Below are 18,184 nucleotides of genomic sequence, written 5' to 3' on the forward strand. Positions count from 1 at the left end.
ACAAGTCCTCTACTAATCCATAAGCCTGTTTCATTGATTTGTCTGCCATCTCTAGTGAGATTCTTGCAGCTTGTACCTCAAAGATTTCCAGTTTCTCCATTACAGAGTGTGGCATGAGGTTTATCCCTGACCCAAGGTCACACAGAGCCTTCTCAAAGGTCATGGTGCCTATGGTACAAGGTATAAAGAACTTTCTGGGATCCGGTTTCTTCTGAGGCAATGTCTGCCTTGTCAATGCACTTAGTTCATTGGTGAACAAGGGGGTTCATCCTCCCAAGTATCATTACCAAATAAACTGGAATTCAACTTCATGATGGCTCCTAGATATTTAGCAACCTGCTCTTCAATGATGTCATCATCCTCTTCAGAGAAAGAATAGTCATCAGAGCTCATAAATGGTAAAAGGAGGTTCAATGGAATCTCTATTGTCTCTAGATAAGCCTCAGATTCCTTTGGTTCCTCAAAAGGAAACTCCTTATTAGTCAGTGAACGTCCCAGGAGGTCTTCCTCACTAGGATTCACGTCCTCCTCCTCCTCTCTAGGTTCGGCCACACCAAGTAAGGTTATGGCCTTGCACTCTCTTTTTGGATTCTCTTCTGTATTGCTTGGGAGAGTACTAGGAGGAGTTTCAGTGACTTTTTTACTCAGCTGGCCCACTTGTGCCTCCAAATTTCTAATGGAGGACCTTGTTTCATTCATGAAACTTAGAGTGGCCTTAGATAGATCAGAGACTATATTTGCTAAGCTAGATGGATTCTGCTCAGAATTCTCTGTCTGTTGCTGAGTGGATGATGGAAAAGGCTTGCTATTGCTAAACCTGTTTCTTATACCATTATTAAAGCCTTGTTGTGAGGCTTTTGTTGATCCTTCCATGAGAAATTTGGATGATTTCTCCATGAGGGATTATAGGTGTTTCCATAGGGTTCACCCATGTAATTCACCTCTTCTATTTCAGGGTTCTCAGGATCATAAGCTTCTTCTACTGAAGATGCTTCTTTAGTACTGTTGGATGCGGTTTGCAATCCATTCAGACTCTGAGAAATCATATTGACTTGCTGAGTCAATATTTTATTCTGAGCCAATATGGCATTCAGAGTATCAATTTCAAGAACTCTCTTCCTCTAAGGCGTCCATTACTCACAGGATTCCTTTCAGAAGTGTACATGAACTGGTTATTTGCAACCATGTCAATGAGTTCCTGAGCTTCTGCAGGCGTTTTCTTTAGGTGAATGGATCCACCTGCAGAATGGTCCAATGACATCTTAGATAATTCAGACAGACCATCATAGAATATATACAGGATGGTCCATTCTGAAAGCATGTCAGAAGGATACTTTTTGGTCAGTTGCTTGTATCTCTCCCAAGCTTCATAGAGGGATTCACCTTCTTTCTGTTTGAAGGTTTGAACATCCACTCTAAGCTTGCTAAGCTTTTGAGGAGGAAAAAACTTGGCTAAAAAAGCCGTGACCAGCTTATCCCAAGAGTTCAGGCTATCTTTTGGTTGAGAGTCCAACCATATTCTAGCTCTGTCTCTTACAGCAAATGGGAAAAGTATAATCCTGTATACCTCGGGATCAACCCCATTGGTCTTAACAGTATCACAGATCTGCAAGAATTCAGTTAAGAACAGAAAAGAATCTTTTGATGGAAGTCCATGAAACTTGCAATTCTATTGCATCAGAGAAACTAATTGAGGCTTTAGCTCAAAATTGTTTGCTCCAATGGCAGGGATTGAGATGCTTCTTCCATGCAAGTTGGAATTTGGTGCAGTAAAGTCACCAAGCATCTTCCTTGCATCTCCACCATTGTTATTATTTTTGGCCATGTCTCCTTCTTTTTCGAAAATTTCTGTCAGATTTTCTCCAGAGAGTTGTGCTTTAGCTTCCCTTAGCTTCCTTTTCAGATTCCTTTCAGGTTCAGGATCAGCTTCAACAAGAATGTTCTTATCCTTGTTCCTGCTCATATGAAAAAGAAGAGAATAGAAAAGAAAATATGGAATCCTCTATGTCACAGTATAGATATTCCTTATGTGAGTATAAGAAGAGAGGAATAGAAGAAGGAAAAGATAAAAATTTGAACACAGAAGAGAAGAGTGGGTTCGAATTTTTGAGTAGAAGAGAAGTGTTAGTAGATAAATAAATAATTAGAAAGAGATGAGAGATGGAAGAATTCGAAAATAAAATAAAATAAAAATATTTTTGTTTTTAATTTAAAATTAAAGTTAAAATTCGAAATTTAAGAAGAGAAATAAAATTAAATTAAAATTTAAATCAAATAGTTAATTAAAAAGGAATTTTGGAAAAGAAGTTAGTGATTTTCGAAAATTAGAGAGAGAGAGAATTAGTTAGGTAGTTTTGAAAAAGATAAGAATCAAACAAGATAAGATTAATTGAAAAAAAAGATTTGAAAATCAATTTTGAAAAGATAAGAAGTTAGAAAAGATTTTGAAATTGATTTTGAAGAAGATGTGATTGAAATTTATTTTGAAAAAGATTTGAAAAAGAAATTTAAAAAGATTTGATTTTGAAAATTAAAGTTGATTACTTGACTAACAAGAAACAAAAAGATATGATTTTAAAATTTAAAGATTGAACCTTTCTTACTAGGCAAGTAACAAACTTAAAATTTTTGAATCAATCACATTAATTGTTAGCATTAATTTTGAAAATATGAAATAGAAATAAGAAAAAGATTTTGAAATTAAATTTTGAAAATTTCGAAATTATGAAAGAAAAAATGAAAAAGATTTGATTTTTGAAAAAGATTTGAAAAAGATAGAATTTTTAAATTGAAAATTTGATTTGACTCATAAGAAACAACTAAATTTTAAAAAGTTTTGAAAAAGTCAACTCAAATTTTTGAAAATTTATGAGTGAATAAGGAAAAGATATTTTTTTTATTTTTAAATTTTTAATGAAGAAAGAGAAAAACAATAAAAAGACTCAAAACAAGAAAATTATGAATCAAAACACATGATGCATGCAAGAACACCTTGAATGTCAAGATGAACACCAAGAACACTTTGAATGTCAAGATGAACACCAAGAACTTATTTTTGAAAATTTTTAAGAAAAGAAAAACACGCAAAACACCAAACATAGAAATTTTCAAACTTTAGACACTAACAAATTGAAAATGCATATGAAAAATAAGAAAAGACACCAAACAAGAAAAAATTAAAGATCAAACAAAGAAATTCATCAAGAACAACTTGAAGATCATGAAGAACATCATGCATGAGTTTTCGAAAATTTTAATGAAATTAAAAAGATGCAATTGACACAAGACTCAAACAAGAAACATCAAAATTTTTTGGTTTTTATTATTTTATTAAAATTTTTTGAAATTTTTCGAAAATTAATTGGAAAAAGGAAAGTAAGGATTTCAAAATTTCTAATGAGAATTCCAAGAGTCATGCAATGTTAGTCTAAGGCTCCAGTCCAGGAATTAGACATGGCTTACTAGCCAGCCAAGCTTTCAGTGAAAGCTCCGGTCCAAAACACTAGACATGGCCAATGGCCAGCCAAGCTACAGCATACATAGTTCAAGCATGTGAAGAGGAAGCCTCAGTCCAAAAGAATTTAGATATGGCTTTACAGCCAGCCAGGCTTCAACATGTTATCTTGAAACTCTAGAATTCATTCTTAAAAATTCTGAAGCCATAGAATAATTTATTTTATATTTTTTTTTGAAAATTTTTTCAAAAAAAAAGAGTAAAAACGAAAACTTAAAATTAAAATAAAATTACCTAATCTGAGCAACAAGATGAACCGTCAGTTGTCCAAACTCAAACAATCCCCGGCAATGGCGCCAAAAACTTGGTGCACGAAATCGTGATCGTTCATTTCTTGGCAACGGCGCTAAAAACTTAATAAGCACGTTCTTAATCTTAGTTCTTCTTCACAATCTCGCACAACTAACCAGCAAGTGCACTGGGTCGTCCAAGTAATAAACCTTACGTGAGTAAGGGTCGATCCCATGGAGATTGTCGGCTTGAAGCAAGCTATGGTCACCTTGTAAATCTCAGTCAGGCGGATTCAAATGGTTATAGAGTTTTAATAATTAAAATATAAATAAAATGTAAAATAGGATAGAGATACTTATGTAATTCATTGGTGAGAATTTCAGATAAGCGTATGGAGATGCGTTGTTCCTTCTGAATCTCTGCTTTCCTACTGCCTTCATCCAATCCTTCATACTCCTTTCTATGGCAAGCTATAGGTTGGGAATCACCATTGTCAATGACTACATCCCGTCCTCTCAGTGAAAATGGTCCAAATGCGCTGTCACCGCACGGCTAATCATCTGTTGGTTCTCGATCATGCTGGAATAGGATTCAGTAATCCTTTTGCGTCTGTCACTACGCCCAGCACTCGCGAGTTTGAAGCTCGTCACATCCATCACTTCCCAGATCCTACTCGGAATACCACAGACAAGGTTTAGACTTTTCGGATCTCAAGAATGGCCGCCAATAATTCTAGCCTATACCACGAAGACTCTGATTGTAGATTAGAAGGCTAAGAGATATGAATTCAAGCTTGTTTGCATGTAGAACGGAAGAGTTTGTCAGGCACGCATTCGTAAGTGAGAATGATGATGAACGTCACATAATCATCACATTCATCATGTTCTTGTGTGCGAATGAATATCTTAGAGAAGAAATAGGCTCGAATTGAATAGAAAAACAATAGTACTTTGCATTAATTCATGAGGAACAGCAGAGCTCCACACCTTAATCTATGGTGTGTAGAAACTCCACCGTTGAAAATACATAAGTGATAATAGTATTCATTGGCTTCGGCCCCAGAGGGGGAACCAGAATAACCAAGACCCTAAAAGTGGTCAGAAGAACTCCAAAGGTGGTACAAAGACTCTGAATACAATAGTAAAAAGTCCTATTTATACTAAACTAGTTACTAGGGTTTACAGAAATGAGTAAATGATGCAGAAATCCACTTACGAGCCCACTTGGTGTGTGCTTGGGCTGAGCATTGAAGCTTTCACGTGTAGAGGTCTTCCTTGGAGTTGAACGCCAGTTTGTAACTTGTTTCTGGCGTTTAACTCTGCATTGCAACCTATTTTTGGCGTTTAACGCCAGAATAGGGCAGAAAGCTGGCGTTGAACACCAGTTTGTGTCATCTAAACTCGGGCAAAGTATGAACTATTATATATTTCTGGAAAGCCCTGGATGTCTACTTTCCAACACAATTGACATCGCACCATTTGGACTCCTGTAGCTTCAAAAAATCCACTTTGAGTGCAGAGAGGTCAGAATCCAACCGCATCTGCAGTCCTTCTTCGGCCTCTGAATCTGATTTTTGCTCAAGTCCCTCAATTTCAGCCAGAAATTACCTGAAATCATAGAAAAACACACAAACTCATAGTAAAGTCCAGAAATGTGATTTTTATTTAAAAACTAATAAAAATATACTAAAAACTAACTAAATCATACTAAAAACTATGTAAAAATAATGCCAAAAAGCGTATAAATTATCCGCTCATCACACAGCAACCGGTTGGTCTACCAGCTGAAGGTAGCAATCCGGAAAGTCGCCATACCCCCTTGCTCATCTTTGCATGCACCGAGGACAGTGCAAACTTTTAAGTGTGGGGAGGTCGTTCGACCGATCGGCGATTTTGGGTGACAAATTTCTAATTCCAACACTTTTGCATTTCATTTTAGGTTTTTAGGATTTTTGTGGAGTTTTCTTAATTTTCGCATATATATACACAATAAGCTTAGTCAAAGTAATGAGATTTTTCAAGATTTCTATCTATAGTGCACCAATTGATTTGAGTGAAAACTTTTCATTAAACTTGCTTGAATTATATATATTGTGGATCATGTTTTGAGCGAAGAACACAAGCAAGTGAGATTTGAGCCTAATGGTGTGGTTACATCTTATAACCACTTATCGTCCTTCTTGTGTGCATTATTCTCTTTCTATGATTGTAATCTTTAATTTGTTTGATTCTTTATGTCCATTATTTTGTGTAGACATGCATTTATATGATTGAGGCCATCATTTCATTTAGCTCACTTACCCAAAAAGCCTTACCTTTTATCTTCCTTTGTTAGCCAAAATTGAGCCTACAATTAACCCACTTTGTTATTAATTTAGCACATTACAAGCCTTAAAGCGAAAAAAATAAAAGTCCTTATTTGGATCTTTGATTAGCTTAGGCTAGTGTGTGTGTAACATTCAAGTGTGGGAAAACTTGGGACATTGGGGGAATAAAAAGGTAGTTTTGTAATTTTTGTTGTAAATATTAGGAATTGGGTACATGCTCATGTATTGATTAAATGTATAGACCTTATGCATTGATGTTCTTGTATATAGTTTGAAAGAAAGAAAAAAATGAGAAAGATAAAAGAAAAAGAAAAAAAATATGGAATAGAAAAAGAAAGAAAAAAGAAAAATAAAAGAAACAAAAAGGAGACAAAATGCCCCAAAGCAAGTAAAGCTCAATAAAATCAATGCATATGTGTTGTGAAATGAAAAGAAAATGCATGAGTATGTTAAAAAAGTGAAGAATGGGTAGTTAGGTTAGCTTTTGAATTGTATAGGATGTCATAGGCTAGGTGGGAAGTCTAAGCTTATCAAAGATTCAAATTTCAAGCTCACTTAACCATATATGCATCCTACCTTAACCCTAACCCCATTACAACCAATGAAAAGACCTCATGATACTTGTATGCATGCATAAAATATATGTTGATTGTTAGAAGAAAAACAAATCTTGGAAAGCATGATTAGGGGAGAATTGAGTGAATCAACCCTAAACACTTGAGCGGATAGAGTGCAAACACATCCGGTGAGGATTTGATGCTCAATTACATGATTTCCACCTATGATCATCACTTTTCATGCAAGTTTGTAAAAATATTTAATAACTCAATTTAATTGTGGATTAGACTTGCTAGTCCTTAGCCCTTGTGCATATATGCTTCTTGGGAATTGATTTATTTTGACAAAGCAATTGCATTCATGTAGATAGTTGCATATAGGTAGATTGCATTTAGTTAGATTTCATTGAATAAATGTTGATACCCCTTGTTTCTCTCTTGGTTTAAGCATGAGAACATGCTTGGTTTAAGTGTGGGGAGGTTGATAAACCCCATTTGTAGGGTTTATCTTGTGTTGAATTTAGAGGGTCTTATAATCTTTTCCCACATTTATTCAATGAAATAGCATGGTTTTGTGAATTCTCCTTTAATTGTGCTTAAGAGTGAAAACATACTTTTTAGGCCCTTAATTGTTTAATCTTAATTCACCTTGATTCCATTAGATGCCTTGATATGTTTGTTAAGTGATTTCAGGTTTAGGAGACAAAGATTGGATCAAGGGAATGAAGGAAAAGCATGTAAAAATGGAGAACTCATGAAGAAATGAAGGGATCGCAAAAGCTGTCAAGCCGACCCCTTCGCACTTAATCGACCATAACTTGAGCTACAGAGATCCAAATGATGCAGTTCGAGTTGCGTTGGAAAGCTAACATCCGGGGCTTCGAAATGATATAATATTTGCTATAGTTACATCACGTTTAGGGGGCGCGCACGCACCGATTTTCACGTGATTCATTAAAAGCAAATTAGTGGCCAGCGAATTCTAAAGCCTTGTGGGCCCAATCCAACTCATTTCTGATGCTATTTAACCCAAGAATTGAAGAGGGATGACACACCTAGTCATTAGTTTAGTTTTATTTTAGTTTTCACATGTTTTTAGTTAGTTTCTAGAGAGAGAAGCTCTCTCTTCTCTCTAGAATTAGGAGTAGGTTAGATCTAGATTAGGAATTCTTAGATCTAGGTTAATTTCATGCTTTGATTTACTTTTCCTTTGCAATTTCTTCTTCTTCTACCTTTTCTCTCTCTAGTTTAGCATTTAATTCATGTAATTCTCTACTTTTATGTTGATGCACTTTTGTTATTCTATCTCTCTTTCAATGCAATTTATTATTCATGTTCCTTTATTGTTGATTTGATTTGTTGTTATTTAATTCCTTGCAATTGAGTAGTGTAGATTTACTTTCCTTGCTATTTTACTATGTTTTCCTTTTACGCCTTCCAAGTGTTTGATGAAATGCTTTGTTGGATTTTAGTGTAGATTTACATTCCTTGCAATTTTACTATGCTTTCCTTTTATGCCTTCTAAGTGTTTGATAAAATGCTTAGTTGAATTTTACAGTAGAATTTTATGCTCTTAGCTTGGGAAGGTAACTTAGGAACTCTTGAGTTACTAATGTCCAAGTGATTGACGATTGGGAGCCATTAACGCTAGATCTCACTAATTGATTTGGTGTAGAACTAGGACTTATGAACTTGGATTGACATAGCTCATTTGACTTTCCTTTATTAGCACTACAAGAAAAAGCAATATTTGTAAAAAAAAATTGTTACAGAAAATCAAAATTTTGTAACAAAAAAAGGGGTCGTTGCAGTATGTCCCGTTACAAAAAGTTTTTGTAACAAAAAACGGAACTGTTACAATTCAAAGTGATATCTTGTAACAAATTTTTCTGATACAAAAAACCAAAAGCCGTTACAAACGTGGTAACAAATTTTGATCTTCAAGGTATTTTTGGTGACAATCTATTTTTTCCTATTATAAAATTTTGTTACAAAATGTAACTTGATTTTGTAACTTTTTTTTCTTTAGTTACAAAAACAAAATAATTATTTTGTAATATTTTTTTTAATACAAATTACATGCATAATTTACTAAATTATTTTTAAATTAACTAATATATTAACTATGTTAATAAACAAGTCTACATTCATATAATATGTAAAAACATACATAATTCAAACATGCCTCATTTAGCTAAAATTGTTTTAAAACAAAATAACATTAGTGAGTACATTGATTAGTTCTACAAGTTATATGTCTTACACAAGTTCAACCAAAAGTTAAAAGTTCTAACATAGATTAGTGTCTCTATGAATCAAAATATTCTTGAGCTCTCAATGTAGCATGTGGTCACCATTTCAGCACTCCTGTAAATAAGAAAAACCGAAACAAAAAATTAGAAACAAGATATAACACTAATTATAATTTTTTACATTAAGTTTTATCCAAAATGTTTAGAAAAATTTAGGAAGAACCTCCCCTAAAACTTGGATATTTCCACCGTCTATGGTTCCAACAAAAACAACCAATTCACAACTTATTTCTCAGCCAATGCACAACCAAATTTATCAAACCAAATAATAGGACATTTGTCATTTGTCAACCATGCCACAAGTAAAATGTGATAAATAGATCCATATACAAATTAAATTATGCTAATAATATAGGAATCATCTAGGAATATGTATTAAAACCATAAGCAATTTTAGGAGTACCTTTAGTTATCTAGTTTCTTTCATTGTCAAAGCGCGCTATAAAAGAGTTCACTAGTACCTGGATATAGACATGAACAAACAAGTAACCATAAAGATTTTAACTGATCTTATTTTGGATATAAAGGCTAATCCAACAAGCTAATCCAACAATTTTGAAACACCCCTTAATGCTTTCTATTTTTTTATAAGGTATAAAAGATATAAAAGAAAAGTAATACATAAGGTGAAATAATTCATAAGTTGCAACAGGGTGCTGACAAAGTTAGAAATTCTTTTTCTTTCCAAGCTCAACAACAGAATAATAAGAAGAATTCAACTCAGGAGAATAAACAAAAAAGAGTGACGAACAGCCAAACTTGGAAGAGATTTCGAAGTACGGAGGTCAAGCTCAACAAAATTCAATGCATGATGTTAATTAGACAACATATAATGGGAAACATAAAAAAATGAATAACAATAACAAAATCATATCTAAAGAAAATCAACACAGTTTCTCATCAAAACAACAATTCCATCATAGACAGCAAATTAGCTCCAAACACTTTCAGCAATAATCAAAACTAAAGAAAATCATCCTAACTTAACCACCTATAATCAACTAATAGCAACTAATCTAACTAAGATAATTAACCAAAATTAATCAAACTTAATAAAAATAAAAAAGAAAATGGACAAAAACCTAAAAGCAGAGAACTAGAACAAGGCAAAAAGGGGACAAGGGGTGTTGCAGCTGCGGTGGATGGAGAATGATGCTACAGGCGGCGCTGGCATACTGAAAGAATACTAGCTGAAAATTCATGGTTACCACAAGTTTTACTTAGATAAATAGATTGGGTATTAATATTGCAATTCACATCAAAAGCAGATTTAGTGTCAATATTCTAACTCGCAACTAACTTCATTATATTATAATTTGCAAATACTAGCTCACTTTCTCATGACATTATCTTGAATAAATTTAAAATAAATTCGCCCAACAACATATTTAATTATTTAGAACCAAAATTAGCCTGATGAATGAATAGGAACAAAATTTAAAGCTAACTAAAGAATTTAAACACGCAGAATTGATACAAGGGGGATCAAGTTACAAAAAACGTTGTCAAATCAAATCCAAAATAAGCACAAGGCAAGGCAAATACCTGGTGCTCGGTGAGCCTTTTGTGAATGGCTCTGGTCTTCTTACTTCTTAGGGTGGAGATCATTAGCTTGACTTTTCATTTGCATCCAAAGGCGGTGGAAGCAGCCGAGGCGACGACAATGCGGGCTCACTTGTTGGCGAGTTCGCAGCAGCTCCCTCTAGCTCTCTCTCTCTCTCTCTCTCTCTCTCTCTCTCTCTCTCTCTCTCTCTCTCTCTCTCTCTCTCTCTCTCTCTCTCCTGCGATGGCTTGGCGGTGACGCGACGGCGGTAGCGAGGCTGTTGGACAATGGCTGCAGCGTGGCTCTTCCTCTCTTTTGATCGCAGCTCTCCTTCTCTTCTCTAATTTCACGTTTTGTGTGTGTGTGTGTTTGTGTTGAAGTTGGGGTTTGGGAAGAAAAGAGATGGTGGCTGCTGTTAGTTAGTGTTAGTGACTTAAAGGGAAGTTAGGGTTAGATAATTATGTAAAAATATTATTTAATTATAAATTTTAAAATTATTTTTAAATAAATATTCTAATTCTAAAAATTAGAACTAATTAAATTAATTATTTTTAAAATATTATTTTATTATTAATTTATAAATTATTTTTAAATAAATATTAATTAAGATAAAATTTAAAATAATTAAATTAATTTTTTTATTTATAAAAATTAAAGTATTGATTTTGAAAATTTTAAATATTTAAATCAAATCATATAAAAAAATTTTATATTTTTTTAAATTACTAAAATTTTAAATAAAAAAATATCTCGTTTAATATAAAATTTTCTAAAAATTGATATTGAATAAATATAATAAATTATAAATGATTTATTATTTAATTTTTAAAATAATTTTAAATTCAAAGTAATATTAATTTGACTTAAATATTTTTAGTAAAATAAATTTTTGAATATAAAATATTAAATAAATATAATAAATAATAAATAATTCATTATGTGAATTTTCAAAAATTCAAAGTCTTACATTTAATATGTTGAAATAAAATTTTTTATTAGTTAAAAAATCTTAAATTTTGTGACAAATAAATAACTTGTTACATAAAATATTGTATTTCGTGACAAATTAATTTTTTGTTACAAAATATTGTAATATTTTGCAACAAAGCAGCAATTCGATACGAAAACCAGCATAATTTGTAACAAAAGAAATCACGTTGTTACAAAATATTGAAATATTTTGTAACAAATTTTTTTATTGTTACGAAAAAAGTATAATTTGTAACAATTTTAAATTTGATACAAATTTTTTGTTACAAATGCTCCATTTTCTTGTAGTGTAGTTAGAGGATGACTTAATGGGGTTGATCCTTGCCAATTCTCATGTTGTGGTTAGTGATAAGAATAGAGATCCTTTACCACCAACCTTTGCCATGACCTTTTTAGTTGTTAGTTTATTTTCATTGCCATTTACATTTCATGTCTCTTATCCCAAAAACCCCAAAACATACCTCATAACTAATAACAAGACATTTTATTGCAATTCCTAGGGAGAACGACCCGAGGTTTAAATACTTCGGTTTATAGATTTTAGGGGTTTGTACTTGTGACAAACAAATTTTTGTATGAAAGGATTATTGTTGGTTTAGAAACTATACTTTACAACGAGACTCTGTTAGTGAATTCTAAACCGTCAAAAGTCTAATCATCAGACGCGCGACACGGCCCACGCGCACGCGTGGCTCTAATTCGATGTCTGTGCGTACGCACGCATATCTTTGCGCACGCACACTAGGCTGAGCTCTTCTCCTTTGTTTTCTTCATGTTTTCTCCCTTTTTACATGCTTTCTTCCACTTCTACCAACCCATTCTTCCCTCTAGGACCTGAAATCACTCAACAAACATATCACGGCATCGAATGAAATAAAAGTGGGATTAAAATCACTAATTTAAGCTTAAAAATGCTTGTTTTCACATTTTGGCACAATCTAGAGAGAGAACACAAAAGTATGCTATATAGGTGAATAAATGTGGGTTTATATGATGAAATCCATCCAATTCAATCCGAAAGTTGTCATCAAATATGGATTCATCAATTCCCCCACACTTAAACAATTGCATGTCCTCATGCTAAACCAAACAAGGAGAATGATCAAAGGAAAACAACTTATTGAATGCAACTATCTATATGCATGAAATTATGTATATACTATACATACCTATATATACTATAGTATCCTATTGAATTGGTAAAAACAAACAATTAAATTCCCAAGCAAGTATATAGACATATAGGGCTAAGTAAAGAAGTAGCTCAATGCAATCAAAATCTAAAGAATTGATTCGACTCATAAAAAAGAAGCAACTTGCAAGAATGCATGACAAGAAGGTATGGAATCATAGAATTGAGTGATCGAACCCTCCCTAGGTGTGTATGCACTCAAATCACTCGGTGTTTAGGGTTTAATCACTCAAGTCTCCTCTAATCATGCTTTCAAGGATTTGCTTTTCATCTAACAATCAACAAGTATTTGATGCATGAGTGCAAGTATCATAAGGTCTTTAGAAGGTTGTAATGGGGTTGGGGTAAGGGTAAGATGAATATATGGCTAAGTGGACTAAAAGATTGAATCTTTGACTAGCTTAAGTATCCAACTCAACCTATATCAATCAAATCACAACAATGCATCCTTGTCACCCATTACTTCTTTTCATACACACATCATGCCGTAGTTCTATTCAAAACACATATGCATTTCTTATTCTTTTTTTTTCTTTGGGATAACTTTTGTCCCTTCTTATTACTATATTTTTCTTTCATTTCTTTTCTTTTTTTCTTTTTTTCTATTTCTTTTTTTTCTTTTTCTATGACAAATGCATATGGTTAAAGCAAATTGATAAAAGAATGTGAACCCATTTTCCAAATTTTTCAATAATTACCCAAAACAAAATTTTTCTCTACCAATGCTTCCCAAAATTTTCCCCACACTTAAATGACACACACATCTCAACCTAAGCTAATCAAAGATGCAATTCAAAGTAATTCATGGTTTTTCGCTTAGGGTTGTGATGTGCAAATAATTAGAACCAAGGGGATTAAAAAGCTCAAAAGGGGTTAACAAGGGTAGATGCAAGGGTAAGGCTATATGGGTGAGTAAGCTTAATTCAAAGATGGCCTCAATCATGCTAAATGCATTCAAGACATCAAACATCGGAAATAAAGAATCAAGCAAAACCAAGATCACAATCATAGAAGGAGAAAAATCACATTGTGAACAAAATTAGTGGTTAGAATGTGTAACCACTCATTAAAGCTCAAAAACTCACAAGGTATTTGTTCTTTCCTCTTCTATGTTTCACAAAAATTCATTCATCCAAGTTTAAAAACAATTTTCCAAATCAATTCAATAGAATGCCCTAAATACAAAATTCTTGGAAAATCCTTGTTGTTTTTCACCAAAATTATTTCCTACATGTATGTATGATGTGATGGATGCAATTTCAAAAACTTCCCTAGTTTTATTCCTAATTTTCATCATTGCAAAAATTAACATGATCAATTAGGATCAAAATTGAACTAGGTGCTATACTATTCACATCATCCAATCACGACTTCTATCTATAAAATATATACTAAGTGAAATATGCAAAAATGTAACATATTTAAAATATATACCAACTAAAAATGTAAAATGCAATAGTATAAGCTAATATATATATACTAGAAGAGAATGCAATGCAACAGTTAAAAACACTCCAAATATATACAAGAAACCTAATAAAAAGAAACAAAAATAAGGTGCAAAGTGTTCAGAAAAGAAAGTTTACGCCCAAAAATGACGAATCCTCCCCCACACTTAAGCGTTGCACGGTCCTCCGTGCACAAACACGATCCGGGAGGGATGTCTTTCAAGAGCTCCACCTTCGGTTGGTGGATGCAGAGGCTTGGGTTATGTGGAAATTGCTAAGTCCAATGTATGCTCGGCATCTCCATCCTCGGTCTTCTCCTCCTCTCCCGGCTCCTTGCCTTCATATCTCATCCTCGAAAAGAATGAATAAAGTATAATTAGAACTTATAGGGCAAGTAGCACAAAAAGGTAAAGGAGTAAGCAAATAAGCATCTAATTGAGGAAGTTTGCATAGTGGTGTGGGATGATAAAAATGATGAGCCATGTGTGTATTCCAATTATGCGCGTGGTTAGAATACACACAACGGCTGGTTAAAATGGCATCCACACAATCAAAAAGTAAGAATAAGTTCCTCAATTAAATGTCCTAAGATGCAAGTAATGGATGAGCATTATTTAAGCACATGCAAACTTAGGCAAACAACAAGAGTGAATTGAATGTAGGATATATTGGTTATTGAAATTGTACGAGTGAAAGCTCAAGATTGATATAAAATAGCACAATAAACAACAACCAATCAATTAATGAAAAGAAACTACTTATTCACTTAATCCAATGCACTTATATAATTTGCCTTAGTGGTACAATCAAAACATGAGTATTCAAATCCACTAGGTACTTGCATATTAAAGCAAAGTATAAGTGCATTGTATCAAGAGGCAACCCTATCGCTAATAAACAAACACTTGCAACTTATTTAATTAACAAACAACTAAATGAAACTAATATAATTACTAGAATAAAAAGGAAATGCAAAGAAAACGAAGTTAAACAAGTAGAAAGGAGTGCAAAAGAAAGAAAAGGGAGCAATGGGAGGGGTGGGAGTGCTTTAGGGCTTAATTGGAAGAGAAATAAAAGTTTTGCCCAAAATAGCACTTGTGCGTATGCACAGATACGTGTGTGTACGCACACTTGGTGAAATGGGGAGGGGTGCGTCCGCACAAGTCGTGCGAACGCTCTGGACAGAAGGGGGTGTAAGAAGTGTGCGCACGCATAAGCCTATGCGCAAGATTTTCTTTTTTGCATGGATCATGTGTGCGTGCGCACACAGGTCCGTACGCACGCACAGAGCAAAAAAGGTGGGGTGCAGGCGCACAAGCTGTGCTAACGCTCCCACCAGAGGAGCTGCAAGCTCGCTTGCGGACGCACACGTCTGTGCAGCCACATAGAAAGCACAAAAGGGACAGGGCGTGTGTACGCACAAGCAGGTGCACATGCACAAGTCATAGAAAACAGGGCAGCGCGCACGCACAGAGTGTGCTGGCACTGCGACCAGAGGGCATGTTAAGGTGCGTGTGGACGCACAGGCTGGTGCATCCGCACAGGTGGCGAATAACACAGTTTTGTGCGCACGCATAGCTTGGTGCGTACGCACAGATGCCTTGTTTCAAAAAAATTTTTTTTTTTTCAAAACAAAGGTTCCAACCCTTAGTGCATCAACATACCAACCCAAAAACATTTAAAACATCACAAAAGCATGATTCATATGCAATTCAACCTATCTAAACTCAAATTTAAACTAATCATAAGCTAACTAAGGCAAGCAAATATGCAATAAACTAAGACTATAAACAAAGAAAAAGGGTAAGAAAGATGTTACCATGGTGGGGTGTCTCCCACCTAGCACTTTAGTTTATAGTCCTTAAGTTGGACTTATTGAGGAGACTCTAGCTAGGGTGGCTTGTGTTTCCGCTCCTCCTTGAATCTCCATCCAAACTTGCACTTCATAGGTCCTCCGGGATCCCATATTCTAGGCATCCGGTCACCTTCTTGTTGATCTTTATGCTTCAAGCCGGATGGATAAGCTCCAAATTGACCCTTGTAGTAATCCAACACCCTCCAAAAATCATCCAATTGTGCTCTACACCATGCTTGAATCCCAAAGCTTGAATTGGTTTTCTTGAAGAACCTTGGACTCCTTTTGCAACCAATACTCCTTCCTCCACCTTGTACCAACCCAAGAAGGACCTTGAGTTGGTAGTCCATCTCCAAGATAACATATTGATGGGGCCAATGAAGTTCATGATGACAAGTCATCTTAGCCTAGTTTTACTAGTCTTTTTCTTTGTTTTTATTAGGTTTTATGCACTTTCTTGCATTACAAGTAAGTAATTTGGAATGGAATTGTATAGTTTCTTTGAATCAAACAACCACCAGTGAATTAATACTAAATCATGAGGTTTAAGCTAAATTTAATTGATTTATAAATCTTGTGAATTTGGTGATACTTTGATTGGTTGTTTTGATTACTTGTAGGTGAAGAAAAGAAGAAAACAGGAAAGCGTGGCCTAAGAAGCGTGGCCCAAGGAAAAGAGGCGTGGCACAATGAAAGAAGCAAGCCACAACACTTCAATGAGGGCACAACAGAGAACCAAGAAAGCAAGGCTTAATGCTCTGCTCCCCTTGAGAGCGGAGCACAATTTGGAACCAAGAAACAAGGAAGGGAAGAATGAAGCTCCGCTCCCCTCAAGAGCATTATCGGGCTCCAATCACAAATAATTCCAAGGAAATATTTTGCCAGTGCATGCTCCAAGGTTCAAACTCATGAGCAAAGGGGAGTGGGGGAGCGCTACTCACAAGGAAAATAAGCCAAAAATTGGCCAAAAGCATCCCCCAAGTTTCGAACCCAAGGCACTCCCACTCAAGGCATATTTCCTTCACAAAGAGAAAAAGCCAACGCATGCCTTCCCAAGGTCTCAAACTTTGGACCTCATCAAGGAACAACGGGAGCTACGCTCCCAAGGAGAGCAGAGCGCTACTACTTGGTGCACACTTGTGAGCTTGACACGGCCAGGAGCATGAGGCGCGCAGCATGACACGGGCAGGGAGGCAAGGCACAAGACCCCCACAACAACACAAGCCAATGCTCCGCTCCCCACAAGAGCGGAGCGCTATCCTGATTCCCTCAAAGCCTTGGCACGCAACAAGGAGCTCCAAGACAAGCTTCAATGCTCTGCTCCCTACAAGAGCAGAGCATTCCACTGGGAGCAACACTTGGGCTGGAAATTTAATTAAAAATCCAATTAAATCCAATTCTTCACCAAATTAAAAAGGCCATCCGAATTCTAAAATCCAAGAATAGAAAGTGTATAAATAGAAGCTAGTTTGATTTAGGAGAGGACCTTTTTTACTTACTTTTGAATTTTTACTTTTTTGCTTCTTAGAAATTTTCATTTTGTAATTTGGAGAGTTTTTTTTTACTTTGAATTTGGATTTCTAAGAATTGGGAAGGAGAATTGATCTCTCTTCTTCCTTGTTCTTGCTTTGCACTCTTTACTTCTCATCTTGGATCTTGGGTGGAGAATTGAAGAAATTCTGTTTTAATCTCACCTTGAGATCTCTTGTTTACTTTCTGCATAATTCTAGAAATTGTGCTTTCAATTCAATTATGTTTACTGATTTCATTCTTCTACTCCTTCTGCAATTTACTTTTCTATTTTCATTCAGCAATTGTTCTTGTTGGATCAAGGAAGGATTTGAGATCTAGACTTGTTTTCTAGTCTCTTCCACTCCTGAGATCTTCAACATTCTTTTAATTGCTGCAATTAAGCATCAGTCACTTTCTGTTTTACTTCTCAAAGCATTTTACTCTTCTGTTTGAGATCTACTTCAATTCAATTCATCTTTTGCTCGTCTGTTTGTTTCAATTTACTTCTTCTTATTTAAATTCTGCAATCCTAGTTCCCAATTCCCTTTACAATTCAAGCAATTTACATTTCTTGCACTTTAAGATTCAGTCATTTACATTTCTTGCACTTTAAGATCCAGTCATTTACATTTCTTGCAGTTTAAGTTTCTGCAATTTATATTTCTTGCACTTTAAGATTTAGCCTCTTTAATTTCTCTGCACTT

The 18,184-nt window shown here is 34.6% G+C and overlaps 1 non-coding gene across 1 annotated transcript; it reads left to right on the forward strand.

The window, feature by feature from the left end:
• The first annotated feature begins 1,315 nt into the window (after nucleotides 1–1,315).
• On the forward strand, nucleotides 1,316–1,423 carry LOC148577827 (small nucleolar RNA R71). The gene has a single exon (XR_015903716.1). It is a non-coding gene; the product is annotated as a small nucleolar RNA R71 (small nucleolar RNA).
• The last annotated feature ends 16,761 nt before the right edge of the window (nucleotides 1,424–18,184 follow it).

This window comes from Arachis ipaensis, chromosome B1 (assembly GCF_059453495.1).
Source record: "Arachis ipaensis isolate K30076 ecotype BB chromosome B1, ASM5945349v1, whole genome shotgun sequence".
NCBI classification, from domain to species: domain Eukaryota; kingdom Viridiplantae; phylum Streptophyta; class Magnoliopsida; order Fabales; family Fabaceae; genus Arachis; species Arachis ipaensis.